The sequence below is a fragment of the Lepus europaeus genome, chromosome 9, assembly GCF_033115175.1.
Source record: "Lepus europaeus isolate LE1 chromosome 9, mLepTim1.pri, whole genome shotgun sequence".
Classification (NCBI taxonomy): Eukaryota; Metazoa; Chordata; class Mammalia; order Lagomorpha; family Leporidae; genus Lepus; species Lepus europaeus.
In genome coordinates this window covers 41729742-41745894 of record NC_084835.1, presented here as the reverse complement: position 1 = coordinate 41745894, position 16153 = coordinate 41729742, and the positions used below count along the sequence as shown (strand labels likewise).

Sequence of the window (16153 nt, the reverse complement as noted above, 5' to 3'; positions counted from 1 at the left end):
GTGTCTAACCATTACCCTTTGTCTGGAAGAGAAGAATGCCTGTTTAAAAAACACAGCATTTATAAAAGCTCATTCTATGGAAAAATAATCCTGTAAGATCTTTTGTTGGGGTGGAAGACAGAAAGAAAATATTTCTTGACAATGAAGTGCTACAGTCCTGCATGACTTCTCTATGCTGTGTAACATATTATAAACTTAGCAGTGTAGAATCCACTTACTTGGTATTCGCAGTTCCCATGGATCAGAAGCCCAAGGTTGTCTGGGCTGGGTCCTCTCTCTACTCAAGAGTCTCACAGAGTTGAAACTGTGGTGTTGGCTGAGCTGTGTTGTTTTTTTTTTCTGGATCTCAGGGTTCTCGCTGAAGTTCACAGGGTTGTTAACAGAGCTCACTTCCTTTGTGGAGACTGCCCTCAGCAACTGGAGGCATCCACTCTCCACAGAGTGTCTCTTGGTTCTTCAAGGTCAGCAGAAATTGCCCAATCCATCTGTTAAGCAATTTACCTGATTAAGCCAGGCTCATCCAGGAGAATCTCATTTTTAATTAACTCACAGTCCACTGATATGGAGAACCTTCACCTACTTTTCCTAATTGTTACCAAATACAGAAAAACCTATCTGAGTTTTGCCTGCAAAATGTTTGCTGTGCTTCCAGGCATCACATTTGAGAGATGGGGGCCTAGGAGCTCATCTCTTTTGCCATTTAATATAGCCTAGTCACAGCAGTGATGTCCCATTATGTTTACAGATATCATCCCTGTTCAAGGGAAGGAATTCTATAGGACACCTATTCCAGGCATGGGAACCTTGGGGGGCTACCACCATCCAGATTTGACTTGTGAATTGGCAGCTATAGGCTCTGAGAATCTTATATGAAATCTGGATGAACTTTGTGTGATCTATTATTCTCCAAATGAACATGGCCCATAGGAAAAGCTTGCTTTCACATAGCACTTATCTGGAACCCTGGAATTACTATTTTGGAATACACTGGAAAGTAGAAAACCTACACTGAAATGGTCCAGGAATCAAATTCCCAACATGTCACTTCCCAAGGGCTTCAGCTTGGGCAAATTTCTGAGCTGAAAAAGCTTGGTAAAATGGGTGTGTGCTGGGCAGGTTAAGCCACCATCTGCAGTGCTGGCATCCCATACGGGTACTAGTTCAAGTCCTGGCTGATCTACTTGCAATCCAGTTCCCTGCTGGATGTGCCTGGGAAAGCAACAGAAGTGGCCCAAGTGCTTGGGCCCCTGCATCCATGTTGGAAATTGGTTAAAGCTGTTGCAGCTATTTGGGGAGTGAACCAGTGGATGGAAGATCTCTCTCTCCCTTTCTCCCAACTAATTATTTATTTGAAAGGCAGAGTTACAGAGAGGCAGAGGTAGAGAGAGAGAGAGAAAGAGAGAGACAGAGAGAGAGAGAGGGAGGGAGAGAGGTCTTCCATCCACTGATTGACCCCCCCCCCCCCCCAGATAGTTACAATGGCTGCAGTTGTGCCAATCCAAAGCCAGGAGCCTGGAGCTTCTTCCGGGTCTCCCACATGGGTGCAGGGGCCCAAGGACTTGGGCCATCTTACTGCTTTCCCAGGCCATAGCAGAGAGCTGGATCAGAAGTGGAGCAGCCAAGACTCAAACTGGAGCCCATATGGGATGCTGGCACTAAAGGCAGCGGCTTTACTTGCTACACCATAGGGCCAGCCCCAATAAATCAATCTTTAAAAATGAAAAAGTAAAGGGTGTGTGCTGCCATCACCGACTTCTTAAAGCTGCTACCATAGTGCAACGAAAGTGACTAATACCTTGGAGAATCAGTAGCACAGGTCAGAGGCCCAGTTAGGTCAAATGTTGACGCCTTTCTCTTCTCTACTTTACAGGGAGTTCTATAAAAGAAGGACAGAAATAATACTCAGTGGATGTTAGAGAGTAAATTTTTTCTAGATATCAGATTAGAAGCTTTATAACATCCTCAGGCTAAAAAATTTTAAATTAAAATTTAAAGAGGAGAATATTTACCCTGCCCATGATAATTCTTTTTTCTTTTTCACAAAGAAACCTTTTATTTAAGGAATACAAACTTCATGCATTTCCTAAGTACAACTTTAGGAATATAGTTGATTCTTCCCATCATACCCATCCACCCACCCACATTCCCACCCCTCCTCCTCCTCCCTCTCTCATTCCCAGTCCTATTTGCCACTAAGATCCATTTTTGATTAACTTTATACACAGAAGACCAACTCGATACTTAGTAAAGAGTTCAATAATTTGCACAAAAGAAGAAAAAACTGTTCCTCAACAGACAAGAGCTGTTCAAAGTCATTGCATCGTGAAGTTAATTTCACTTTTTTTTTTTAGAAACTTAATTAACTTTAAAGAAGCACCCAAGAATGATACATCTTTTGCCAGTACTTAGACATAATTATAACACAACTCTTTGAGGACAGAGGTCCTGCATAGTACACAGTGACTCCTGTTGTCAGATAATTAATGTTTAAAGCAGTCTTTCATCCATACTATCAGAGCACAATGAGTCAAGAAATGAATGCAAAGAGTTTGTGTTCTTTGGAACCACCACAACAAAAATGTGAAAATTCTGATGTTGTCTAAGCTGAATAGGTTACTACTGATGGATAAATCACAAAATTAATTGGCACTCCTTTTAATTTAATTAAATAATATGAAATGGCTGCAACCACATAATGTAAAGTATAAACTTCTTAATGCCTTTGGAAAAAGTGCCAAATTTTAGAGACAAATTATTTGATACCTATGCCAACATAGAGGGCAGCATTTAGTACTGGCTAAAAAGGTATAAAATGAAAAAAACAGATAGGTAATATTTAAACACTTTAAAAATCGTGTGACCCTCATCAAAGTATACTTTCTGGGTTTTTTTTTTTTTTTTTTTTTTTTTTTTTTTTACAGGCAGAGTGGACAGTGAGAGAGATAGACAGAGAGAAAGGTCTTCCTTTTGCCGTTGGTTCACCCTCCAATGGCCGCCGCGGTAGGCGCGCTGCGGCCAGCGCACCGCGCTGATCCGATGGCAGGAGCCAGGTGCTTCTCCTGGTCTCCCATGGGGTGCAGGGCCCAAGGACTTGAGCCATCCTCCACTGCACTCCCTGGCCACAGCAGAGAGCTGGCCTGGAACAGGGGCAACTGGGACAGGATCGGTGCCCCGACCAGGACTAGAACCCGGTGTGCCGGCGCCGCAAGGCGGAGGATTAGCCTAGTGAGCTGCGGCGCCGGCCTATACTTTCTAACCATTACTTTATCAATAAAATGGGTATTATAGTACCTGAATAACAGGTATGCTGAAAGGACAAAAAACCTGAGTGTTCTATAAGTTACTTATTAAATGCTAAGTTAGTTGTTCCACAAATTTATGATTCATCTCAATTTTTGTTGTCAGTTGTACTTTCAAATCCTTGACTGAAAAAATATCACACTGATTTCTGAAAAACTCAGAAAACTTTAGACTGAAGTTTGCCTTGGACTTCTTATTTAAAACACACACACACACACACACAAAGAGCGTGATTATGTTGTTTAATTTTGTTAGCCATTAACAGAGAGGAGAAAAGTACAGAGAGCTACCCATAAACAAAATTCTTTCTACTAAATGGAATCCTTTGCAGTGTAGCCCATGAGGCACCTGTAGGTCTTTAGGGACACAAAACAATTTATTGTAACTTCTGTGCAAATGGAAAATCATATTTGGAGCAAAGTATTAAGAATGTACAGATCATTTATTCATGCTCTTCACTGAATGAATTGCACAACTCACCTTTACTATACAAATACTCCTTCAGTGATTAAAATTCTCTCTCCCTGGCATATTGATGGAAAAGAAATAAAAGCAAATGAATAAGAAATGTAACCTGCTCTGATAAATTGCATATATTCAAGAACAAGGAAACTGGTGTGTGTGTATGTGTGTGTGTTATCACTTTTAAAAATAAAATATATTGGGAACTGCTTGAGTTCCTCAATAATGAGACACTCAGAATGAGAACGTATACCTACAGTAGTTTCATCAGCATCCCATCAATGAGGCTAGAATGAATGGTAGACATTACTCCGGCAGAAACATGACTAGGATATCATTTTGCCATCACTTCTGCAAACACACCTAGGAGAGCTAATGTTCATTCTAAATCACATGTCCAGGTTTCATAAGAGTGAAAACAAATACAGAATAAAATCCCTGAGATTTAAATAGTTTTACTGTGAGTTACAATGCGCCAAGTCTTTTCATGGGCAGTATCAAAGATACAAATATCAAAGATACAAGAAATATCAATATCAAAATATACAATATCAAAGATACAAGACACTTAGAGCTTACCAGTTAAGTTTGTATTTTTTATTTATTTATTTTTATTTTATCTAAGGTATACAAATTTAATGTATTTCCCATATATAAATTCAGGAGCATGGTGGTACTTACCACCCTACCCTCTTTCCTGCCCACACTCCCACCACCTTCCTCCTCCTGGTAAGGCTGTATTAACTAGACATTCCACAACTCCAAGGGAGCTGCCTGGGTATTTTGATTGCAGGTACAACATAGTTTTAGGGTTACTCAGAGCAAGAGGGCAGCCCACTGTCACACAGCACACAAATTTTGGTAAGTTTCTTAACCTTTCAAAGACTCCTATTTCTTCTCTTGTCACATGGAAACAAAAATATCTCTTAAATTTATTAGGAAATTGAATAGGTTAACGTATGAGAGCTACCTTCAAAGAGTTTACGAAAAATGCATTTTATGAAAAACTGCATGATTTTAAATTTTTTGTACCAAAATAAACATTAGTCTCATTTTCCCAGAAATGCTTTTAAGTTTCTTGTACTTAACCTATTATGCTGCAGACATACAATAGTGGTTGCTGTTACTACTTCTGCTTAATATCTGTCTTTGCCTTTTCCCAATAGCAGCTTCCAAGGCAAGAATTTGGACGCAAAAAGTTTATTCTGGAAGTGATTCCAGGAAACACAGGTAGAGGAGTTGTAAAGTGAAGGAGAGAAGGGAAGGAGGGCAATGAAGGGTGACTTACTGAGCATGTGACTGCTAAGGATAACAACAGCAGAGCCCACCCCTGCTAGAGAGCTCAAAGCCAAAGCAGAAAAGCTTCACAACTATGCCACTCAAGAGGCAGAGGAGCTGGCCATTGATCCACCAACACTGCACTCTCTGGTGAGGTTGCAGCTGGAGGCGCTAGCTCTCCCTTAGCGACAGGCAGCACTGCACAAGCTTGCCCCTGAAGACACAGTAACAACCTTAGGCTAAGAGAACCCAAGGATTTTCTTTTTCTTTTTTTTTTCTTTATTAGATTTTTTTGTCAGTTGTATTACTTCCACGTGCATTTGTAGAAGGTATAAAATAGTTACAGATGAAACTCTTCACATGATATAGTTTAATAAACAAGATGAGCTGGAATTAATGTCTATACAAAATATGAAAATAATTCATGGAAACATTCTGAAATAATGGCAGTATTTCAAATCCTGTTCTGAACATACATGTTCTATCACACATGAAAAGTTATTTTTTTTTTGCCTTGTTTTATTTCATTTGTGGTTTTTAAAAAAGGTTTTTGAAAATAAATTTTTAATTTCAGAATACTTTTATATTGACAAGACAAAAATTGTGGAGTAGTACACCAAGGTCCCATATAAACCACATGCTACTTCCCGTATTATTAGCATTTTATATTAGTGCATATACATATATAGTCACAAATAAGAAACCACACCCGACTTCCCCTATTTTTTTTAAAGATTTATTTTATTTTCTTGAAAGACAGAGTTACAGAGAGAGGTAGAGACAGAGAGGGGTCTTCCATCCACTGGTTTACTTCCCAGATGGCTGCAATGGCTAGAGCTGTGCCTATCTGAAGCCAGGAGCCAGGAGTCTCTTCTGGGACTCCCACATGGGTGCAGGGGCCCAAGGACTTGGGTCATCTTCTACTGCTTTCCCAGGCCATAGCAGAGAGCTGCAAATGCCCTTTTTATTTATTTATTTATTTTTTATGGCTGAATAGCATTCAATTGTGTATATATACCACACTTCCTTCATTCATCCATCTGATGATGGAAATCTTGGTTGATTCCATATTTTGGCTATTGTGAATAGTGCTCCAAAAACATGAGGGAGCAGGTATCTTCTTTGATAGAATGATTTTGTGTCTTACGGATATACATCTAGAGGTGGGATTGCTGGATCATACAGCAACTCTATTTCTAGTTTTTATAGAAATCTCCATACTGCTTTCTGTAGTGATTGTACTAGTTTGTACCCCCACCAAGAACCTCTAAGAGTTCCCCTTTCTCCACTTCCTCCCCAGAATTTGTTACTTTGTATCAGTTTGAAAATAGCCATTCTAACAGGTAGGAGGTGACAATGTGCTGTGGTTTTGATTTACATTTCCCTGAAGCTGGTGACATTGGGTATTTTTTTCATGTGTTTGTTGGGAAATTGTATTTCTTCTTTTGATAATTTTTTTTTTGTTCAGGTTCTTTGCTGACTTCTTAACAGATTGGTTACTTTTTTGTTGTTTAATTTTCTGTTTCTGATTTATTCTGGATATTAATCCTTTATTGCAGAAGTAGCTTGCAAATATTTTCTGCCATTCTGTCAGATGTCTCTTCACTCTATTAATTGCTTCCTTTGCTGTAGAGAAACTTCTAAGTTTGATTTAATGCCATTTCTCTCTCGTTGTTTTTTTTTTTTTTTTGCCTATACTTTGGGGGGTCTTATCCAAAGAATCACTGCCTGTTCTAATATCTTGAAGTATTTTCTCCATGTTTTCTTTGAACAGTTTCAGATTCAGGTCTTATATTTAGATCTTTATCATTTTTTAAAAAAAGGATTTATTTATTCATTTATTTATGTATTTGAAATGTAGAGTTACAGAGTGAGGACAGGATAGAAATAGAGAGAAATTTTGCATCAGCTAGTTCATTCCCCAATTAGCTACACCAGCCAGTGCTAGGCCAGTCCGAAGCCAGGAGACAGGAGCTTCTTCTAGGTCTCCTACATAGGTGCAGTGGCCCAAATTCTTGGCCAATCTTCTGCTGCTTTCCCAAACATATTAGCAGGAAGTTGGATCAGGAGTGGAACAGCTGGGACCAAACCAGTGCCCAAATGGGATGTCAGCATTGCAGGAAGCAGCTGAATTGCTACACTACAACACTGGCCCCAGAATTCAGTTTTAAGGCCATCAGGTCCTGGACTTTTAGGGGACATATTTAATTACTGCTTCAATCTCATTTCTTCTTATGGGGTTGTTTAGAATTTCTGTTTCTTCTTGCCGGCGCCGTGGCTCAACAGGCTAATCCTCCACCTTGCGGCGCCGGCACACCGGGTTCTAGTCCCGGTCGGGGCACCGATCCTGTCCCGGTTGCCCCTGTTCCAGGCCAGCTCTCTGCTGTGGCCAGGGAGTGCAGTGGAGGATGGCCCAAGTCCTTGGGCTCTGCACCCCATGGGAGACCAGGAGAAGCACCTGGCTCCTGCCATCGGAACAGCGCGGTGCGCCGGCCGCAGCGCGCTACCGCGGCGGCCATTAGAGGGTGAACCAACGGCAAAGGAAGACCTTTCTCTCTGTCTCTCTCTCTCTCACTGTCCACTCTGCCTGTCAAAAAAAATAAAATAAATAAAATAAAAAAATAAAAAAAAAAAAGAATTTCTGTTTCTTCTTGATTTATTTTTAGTAGGTTATATGTATCTAAGAATTCATCCATTCCTTCAAGGTTTTCTAATTTGTTAGCGTATGGTTATTTGTAGTAGTTTCTTATTATGTTTTCTGTGGAATCAGAAGTAATGCCTCCTTTTTCATCTCTAATTTAATTTGAACTGTTTTCATTTTTTTCTTTGTTAGTCTGGTTAAAGTTTTGTCTGTTTAAAAAAAACAACTTTTTATTTTGTTGATCTGTGGCTTTTGTTAGTGTCAATTTCATTTATTTTTGCTCTAATATATAATATTTCTTGCCTCCTTTAATTTGGAGTTTGGTTTTTGCTTTCTTTTCTAAGTCCTTGAGGTTCATCATTAAATTGTTTGAGATCCTTCTACTTTATTAATGTATGCACTTATTGCTATAAACTTATATCTTAATACTACTTTTGCAGTACTCCATAGATTTTTATATATTCTACTTCCATTATCTTTTCTGGTACAATTTTTTTTTTTTTTTATTTTTTGTAGTGGGAGGTAAAACAGCAAGGTTTATTAGGAAGGAACATCTGTAAGGATGGATGGGCACCTCTCCAGACAGAGCCTGAGAGACTGGTGGGGGGTGGGGAGGAAGGAGGGAGGTTACAGGTTACATGTTGAGTGGAGAGATTACACCTGACCAGGCCAGGCGGGCAGCTCTGCAAATATGCAGAGAGCTGAGTGCGCAGTCCAGTTGAGGCTGGGGGTTTTTAAGGAGATGGGTCTTGCTTCCCCACCTCTGCTCCTCTTGGAACAAAGGGCTTTTTGGATGTAAATAGAAAAACTTCTCTTGAAGGTCTGAAACAAAGGACTTTATGGATGCAAATGTTATCAGACCAGAGGAAGGGAGCAGGGTGTTTGAGATGCAGATACTAGGCTGCACCTGGGAGATTGTGGAAGGCAGAAGGGGGCAGGGCAGGAGGGGGCAGGCGCCCTGGCTTAACAGGCTAATCCTCCACCTTGCGGCACTGCCGGCACACTGGGTTCTAGTCCTGGTCGGGGCACCGATCCTGTCCCGGTTGCCCCTCTTCCAGGCCAGCTCTCTGCTGTGGCCAGGGAGTGCAGTGGAGGATGGCCCGGCTCCTGCCATCGGAACAGCGCAGTGCGCCGGCCGCAGCGCGCCTACCGCGGCGGCCATTGGAGGGTGAACCAACAGCAAAAAAAAAGGAAGACCTTTCTCTCTGTCTCCCTCTACTGTCCACTCTGCCTGTCCAAAAAAAAAGAGGAGCAGCCAGGACCTGAGCTGGCACTCAGATGGGATTCTGGAGCTGCAAGTGGCGGCTTTACTTGCTATGCCACAGAGCTGGCTCCCAAACTTTTATTTCTTTTTTAGTTTTATCAATGATCCATTGGTAGTTCAGGAAAAAAATTGTTCAGTTTTTGTGCATGTTTCAATTTTCTGTTGCCCTTCTTCTTGATTTCTAGTTTTATTCCTTTGTGGCCTAAGAAAATACATGGTATAGTTTCAGTTTTTTTAGGTTAGTGCGACTTTATTTGTGCTCTGGTATATGATGTGGGCTAGAACATGTTCCATGTGCTGATGAGAAGAATGTGTATTCTACAACTGCTGGGTGAAATGTTTCCGTAAATGTTGTTAGTATATTTGTTCTAAATCATGGCTGAACTCTGATGTATCTTTGTTGATTCTCAGTATGGATGATCTGTTCTTTGATGACAGTGGGGTGCTAAAATCCCTTACTATTATTTAGTTGGGGTCTACTCTCCCTTTAGGTCGAATAATATTTGGTGGTCTTGTGTTGGGTATGCACATTTTTATAATTGTCATATTTTTTGCTAAATGGATCCTCCTCTCAATATAAAGTACCTTTATTTGCTGCTTTTTACAGTTTTAATTTAAAATCTGTTTTATTTAACATCAGTGTAACAGCTTTAGCTTATTTTTATTTCCATTTCCATAGTGTATGTTTTCCCAAACCTTCACTCTCAGTCTAGATATATGGCCAGTGAAGTGAGTTTATTGTAGGCAGCTTGTAATTAGCTATTTTGTTTTTGTTTTTAAGCCATTCAACCAAACTAATTCTTTTGATTGGGAAATTTTGCCCATTTACATTCAAGTTTAGTATTGATGAAAACTTACCTCTCTCGTTTTGTTGGTTGCTTTTTAATTATTTTATATAGTCTCTGTTTTTTTCTGCCTCATATTTATATTTGCATTTTGGTAGCTTTCTGCTTCTTTCGGATTCTCCTCCTTTTTTCTTTTGCATATCTTTTCTATTAGTGAATTGTGTTTTGTCATCTTTTTTTTTTTTTTTAATTTGACAGAGAGTTACACAGTGAGAGAGACAGAGAGAAAGGTCTTCCTTCCATTGGTTCACTCCCCAAATGGCTGCTACGGCCAGCGCTGCGCCAATCTGAAGCCAGGAGCCAGGTGCTTCCTCCTGGTCTCCCATGCGGGTGCAGGAGCCCAAGCACTTGGGCCATCCTCCACTGCCTTCCTGGGCCACAGTAGAGAGCTGGACTGGAAGAGGAGCAACCGGGACTAGAACCCGGTGCCCATATGGGATGCCGGTGCCGCAGGCAGAGGATTAACCAAGTGAGCCACGGCACCGGCCCCATGTCATGTGTTTTTATTATGGTTCATTTGAATGCATGACTCTCTTCAGGATCATTTGTAAGATTGGTCTGGTGGTGATGAATTATGTCAGTTTCGTTTGTCTGGGAAATACTTTATTTCCCCTACACTTTCAAAGAATAGTTTCTCTGGATTTTTGGTTGAATTGCTTTTTGTTTTGTCTTTCTTTTGAGACCTTGACTACATCATCACACTCCCTTCTGGTCTGTAGGGTTTCTGCTGAGAAGTCTACAGTTAGTCTAATGGGTATTCTTTTATGGGTAACTTGATGTTTTTCTCTCATTGTCTTTAAGAGTCTCTTTCTGTAATTAACTATTGACAATTTGACTATCGTATGCCTTGAAGTTCGTCTTTCTAGTTGACTCCAGTTGAGGTCCTATGAACTTCCTGTTTCTGGGTGCTCACACTTTTTTCAAGACTTGGAAAGATTTTAATTATTATTTTATTCAAAAGGTTCTCAATACCTTTTGCCTTCTCTTCCCCTTGATGTATATATATATATATATATATATATAGTATGGATATTTGTACATTTAATGGCATCCCACATATCTCATAGATTTCCTTCATTCTTTTTAATTCTTTTCTCTTTATTCTTGATAAATAGGTTATTTCAAATGTCTTGTCTTCCATTTTTTCAATTTGTCTCTCTGCATTGTCATGCATCTCACTGAGTTTCCCTAAGAGAGGAATTATCATTATTATTATTACTACCATTATCATTATTCGTGATGCTGAGTTCTTCATATATTTTATAGATATCTTTCAAATCAGGATGTACTTTCTGGAGACCTGTTTTGCTCACTTGGAACTTTCATGCTTTTCTGTTGATTCATGCTTCCCTGTGTTGGCATGTTCACAACTAGTATAACAGTTCCTTCTTCTTCATGAAGTACTCATCTTTGGAAATGACTTTTTTGTTTAGATGTAATGCAGGGTGGCAGTTGGGGACTTGCTTTGACTTTCGTTCTAGGTGATCCCAGCAGTGTAACCTCTCAGTGATTGCTTCTACTTTAATCACTGTTGGCACCGTCTGTGACACAGTTGTCTAATACATAATAGTTTGTGGAGGTAGTAGAATGCCTTTGAAGTAGACACAGGCTTCCAAAGGCTTGTGTCTTCAGGCCTCAGAGAGTTGGTGTCAAGCACATTACAGTTTGTGATAGCAGCCATGATTCTGATGCTATGGGACACAGAGGGGGGTGTCCTTGTCCCACCAGAGAAACCTGATGGATGCTGGGTCTTGTGGCACCAATTGTTGTGCCCTCAGAACTGTATGATGTGGATGTTCCTGTTGGTTGGACATGGGTGATGCTGGGGCTCATAGCACCAAAATCCTTAGTTCCAGGTCTGGGAGGATTTGAAGAGGATCTCGTCCTTCTCGCATAGGGTAAATAAAGTTTGTACTGGTTATTCTGTACCTGCAGGTGTGGGCCTGGAGCACGCAGGTGGAACACTCCCTAGTTCCCTCAGGGTGGTCCATTAGCTCTGAAGAATATAGTTATAATAGTCATAGTCCTAGAGCTGCCGGGTAGGAAGGTCACCTTTCCCAGCTCCCATGGGAAAAGAATGGGTGAGGCTGGAGACTGTGCAATGGCAACTTCAGGCCTAGAGCAGCGGGATGGAGATAGAGCTTGCTGCAAATCTCACAGGGCAAGCACAGGTGTTCCAAGATCTACAGAGCTGACTGTCAGTCTCAGAAGAACAGGATGCCCTGGAGACCTTACCCAGGTCTCATTCTGCATGTGCAAATGATACAGGCAGTTGTTCACTGACAGACATGGGTCTGGAGCGGGAAAACAGAGATAGGGTCCTCCTTGGGTCCCACAGGGAGAATTCAGATGACTCTGTGCAAAACAGCTGGAACAGTCCCAGTCTCAGAGGATAACCTTAGCAGTGCCCACACAGTGATCTCATGTTTAAATGGAAATTATCTATCACCAGTCCCATGTCTGGAGTGGAGGAATTCTGACAGGTCCTGCCTTAGTCCCCATAGGGGTGTGCAAATGTCCCTAGGGCTTATAGCACCAACATTCATGGTTCCAGAGCTACAGGATGCAGTGGGATCCTTCACCCAGGTCTTACAGAACAAGTGTCAGTTAGGCAGGGAATTATGGACTGGCAGCCACCAACCTGAAGTGAAAGTAGACAGACTGGGCCTTTCGTGGTCACCCCATAGGTGACTGCAAGCTACTCCAGGAATTGTAGCATCAACAACCACAGGCCAATAGACTGGCCCAAGTTCTCATAGGCCACGCAAATGTGATACTGAGGCTTGTACTCCAGCAACCTAGTACCCTGTGCTAAGAGATGCAGAAAAAGGAATTCCTTAGATCTGGTCCTCTAGGCTTGTGTATTGGCTGCCGCTGGTACTGAGCCTCAAAAAGCAGAGGAGAGCCTTCCTAGATGACTTAGAGCAAGTGAATACGGCTATGGCTTTGGGCCCATAAATCCTGCAGCTGCAAGATTCAGGAAAGCCTGCTCTCTGACCTGTGAAGTTCCCTAGCTCTGGCTCGGGAGGCTTCTGGTAGTGACTGGGCTACTAGCAGTCCCCTAAGACAGAATGGAGTATACAGCAGCTATACTTCTGTAGTTCAGGTCCAGGGATTTTGGAGGGAGGGGAATGCAACGTGGGCTTCTTGTTTGGAGCAAAGCAGTCGTTCAGACTGCAGTTAGTTTTCTAGGCTGGATTTCATGCCAGTGAGGACCAAGGAGTTCTTCTGTAGTTAGGGCTGTCAATCAGTGCTGATGGTCAAAGTTGCAGGGATTTCTGCTTATGTTTTCCTGGCAAGATGGCACCCCTCAGACAGATAGCTGGGGCAGGAGGCACAGAGTGCGTTACCCTATTTCTCGTGTGTCTTTTCACTAGCTGTGCAGTTTACCATGCCGTCACCTCTTCACTGAAGTTTTCACTCAACCTCCTGGAACCACAGTCCTTGCTTTGATGTCCTGCTCCTTCTGGGTATCAGCGGTGAGCACAAGGCCTCTCTATTCAGACGTCTTGGATCCATCCCCTCAAAGAATTTTCCATAAGCAGACTTATGGAGGTGAGCACGTAGGAGAAACAGGCAGAGCTCCAACAAGGTCTTCATAACCAAGGCCTGACTTCACTTCTTCCTTATTCTTTAGCCCTTGCCTTAGGAGGCTTTTGTAACATAAACAAAGTCTTTTGTTATTAGGCATCTTTCCATCTGAGTACTTTCGGCTAAGAAGACTAGAATGCATACTGTCTGAGCTGAGTGGATTTAGAACTTTGAGTTTGAACAGCTAGATTTTATACAGCGTTGGCTTGGTAGATGCTCTCAAATAATTTAGAATTGAATTAGGGAGATTAGACAAATAAAAACTGAATCAATTTAGAAGTGTCAGGTACCAAAGTAGTGGCAGTGCGGTTTTCTGCAAGGAGCGATGTGAGGTTTTGTCACAGAGAATTCTGCTGAAATCCTTAATGGTTTCATCTAGGATCATTTCTCATCTGACTCAAAAATGTTAAGGCATCTGACGTGGGCACACACCAAGGTTGACTTCTTAAGCTGTCAGCTGGTTGACTTAATAACGAAATGGACATATGATTTCATATAATAGAGCAAAAAATGACCAAAGATTGGATACTTTCTAGGAAGCATGCTATCAGATTAATCTGCTGTATTCTTTTGAAGAGAAAATAGCAAAGGAAATAGCTTATTTCCCAACTGTGGCATGAAGAAAACATCAAAGCTGAAGTCAATTTTTTTTTTAGAAAAGTTTTATTTATTTATTTGAAATATGGAGTTACAAAGGCAGAGGCAGGGAGAGAGAGAGAGAGTCTTCCAACCACTGGTTCACTCCCTAAATGGCTGCAATGGCTGGAGCTGGGCCAAACTGAAGCCAGAAGCCAGGAGCTTCCTTCAGGTACCTCACATGGGTGCAGGGCCCAAGCACTTGGGCCATCCTCTACTGCTTTTCCAGGCCATAGTGGATTGGAAGGGGAGCATCTGGGACTCTAACAAGCACCCATATAGGATTCTGGCACTGTAGGCAGCAGCTTTACTACAGCACCAGCCCCTGAAGTCAAGGCTTTTAAATAAGAGTGTGAAATTGGAAAGCCTGTACTGAGTATGTAAATGGTACTAATTAAAGTAGATATTGATCAATTAATAAGCAGATCTGTGCTTGGAAAGATGGTGACATCCTTGTCTAAATACTGGTGGAGACTGTGGACTCAAAAGCCTTCCAAAGCCTAGGCAGCTCATGTCAAGAGCCTCAGGTGATCACTGATGTCATACATAAGAGTGTTAGTTGTTAAATCAACAACAGGAGTCACTGTGCACTAACTTCCCATGCAGGACTTCCGACCACAATGAGTTGTATTATGACAGTTAACTGTAAAACTAGTTTTCAGTTTGTGTGTGTGTGTGTATGTGTGTAAATTGTTGAAATCTTTATGTAGTATAGAGTTGGTCTTCTGTGTACAAAGTTAATTGAAAATGAATCTTTTTTTTAACTTTTATTTAATGAATATAAATTTCCAGTGTACAGCTTATGGATTACAATGAATCTTAATGGAGAATGGGACTTGGGGGCCATCGCTGTGGCGCAGTGGGTTAACGCCCTGGCCTGAAGCGCCGGCATCCCATATGAGCACTGATTCGCATCCCAGCTGCTCCACTTCTGATCCAGCTCTCTGCTATGGCCTGGGAAAGCAATAGAAGATAGCTTAAGGCATTGGGCCCCTGCTCCAGCGTGGGAGACCTGGAAGAAGCTCCTGGCTCCTGGCTTCGGATCGGTGCAGCTCCGGCCGTTGCTGCCAACTGGGGAGTGAACCATCGAATGGAAGACCTCTCTCTCTCTCTGCCTCTCCTTCTCTCTCTGTGTAGCTCTCACTTTCAAATAAATAAATAAAATCTTTTTCAAAATTTTAAAAAAAAATAAGCTTATAAAAAAAAAGATGGTGACATTAGAAAAAAAGTATATGCTTTGTCCAAGGAGAAATTGAGGTCTTAGCCCTGCCTCTTCCCAGCTGAGGAATCACGTAACAGTTCATCTACCTGAGTCTTGATATCTCTTCTTGAAAACGCACATCATAAGTCCAACTTCCAAGTACTGTGCAAAGAATGTCACATGTAAACATAATACGACATATAAAAGTGGTAGGGTCCACTAACAGGTGAACAGATGAACACAAAAATTGTGGAAATTTTTTTGCAATAGAATGCTACTGAGCAATGGAAAGGAATGAACTATTAACATACAAATCAACATGGATTCAACCCAAAATAATTAAGACAAGAAAAGGCACATGATGTAGGATCTTGTTTATAAACAATTCTAGGAAATACAACATAATCTATAATAACCGAAAGCACATAAGTGCTTAAGGAGTATGGAAAACTTACAGAAGGATGGAGATGTTCATTATCTGATTGGGCCCCTGCTGACCTCATGGTAAACAGATGAAGTGCCTGGCTCCTGGCTCCATTCCAGCCCAGCCCTGGATATTGCAGGCATTTGGGGAGCAAACCAGCAGATGGAAGATCTCTTTTTCTTTCCCACTTTCTATAATTTTGCCTTTCAAATAAATAAATCCTTTCAAAAAATTATCAAAATGTGTACTTGAAGTACATGCTGCTCATTGGATGAAAATTTTACCTCCATAAAGCTGTTAATGAAAACAGTATTGGTGACATAACAGATTCTCATTAAAAGTAATTCTCCTTCTGGAAATGTGTGTTTGCCTGATCTTTACTCAACCTCTCTAGGGTCAAGTTTGGTGAATCAAAATAATTTGAAGCCATACAGAATTGCCATCATTATTTTGTCTGCCAATCCCTTCCTTATTTTCCATGTAAGAAGATCTTACCTCTTTTGGTAAATCA

The 16153-nt window shown here is 41.2% G+C and overlaps 1 long non-coding RNA gene across 2 annotated transcripts in view; it reads right to left on the bottom strand.

Moving 5' to 3' along the window:
- The window catches only part of LOC133767087 (uncharacterized), a 67683-nt gene that overhangs the window by 28699 nt on the left and 22831 nt on the right, over positions 1–16153 (bottom strand). For both annotated transcript variants that reach the window (XR_009866804.1, XR_009866805.1), the window contains exons 2-3: positions 1796–1876; positions 219–485 (exon numbers count right to left, since the gene is read on the bottom strand). This is a non-coding gene — a long non-coding RNA (uncharacterized LOC133767087). The remainder of the gene's footprint in view (positions 1–218; positions 486–1795; positions 1877–16153) is intronic.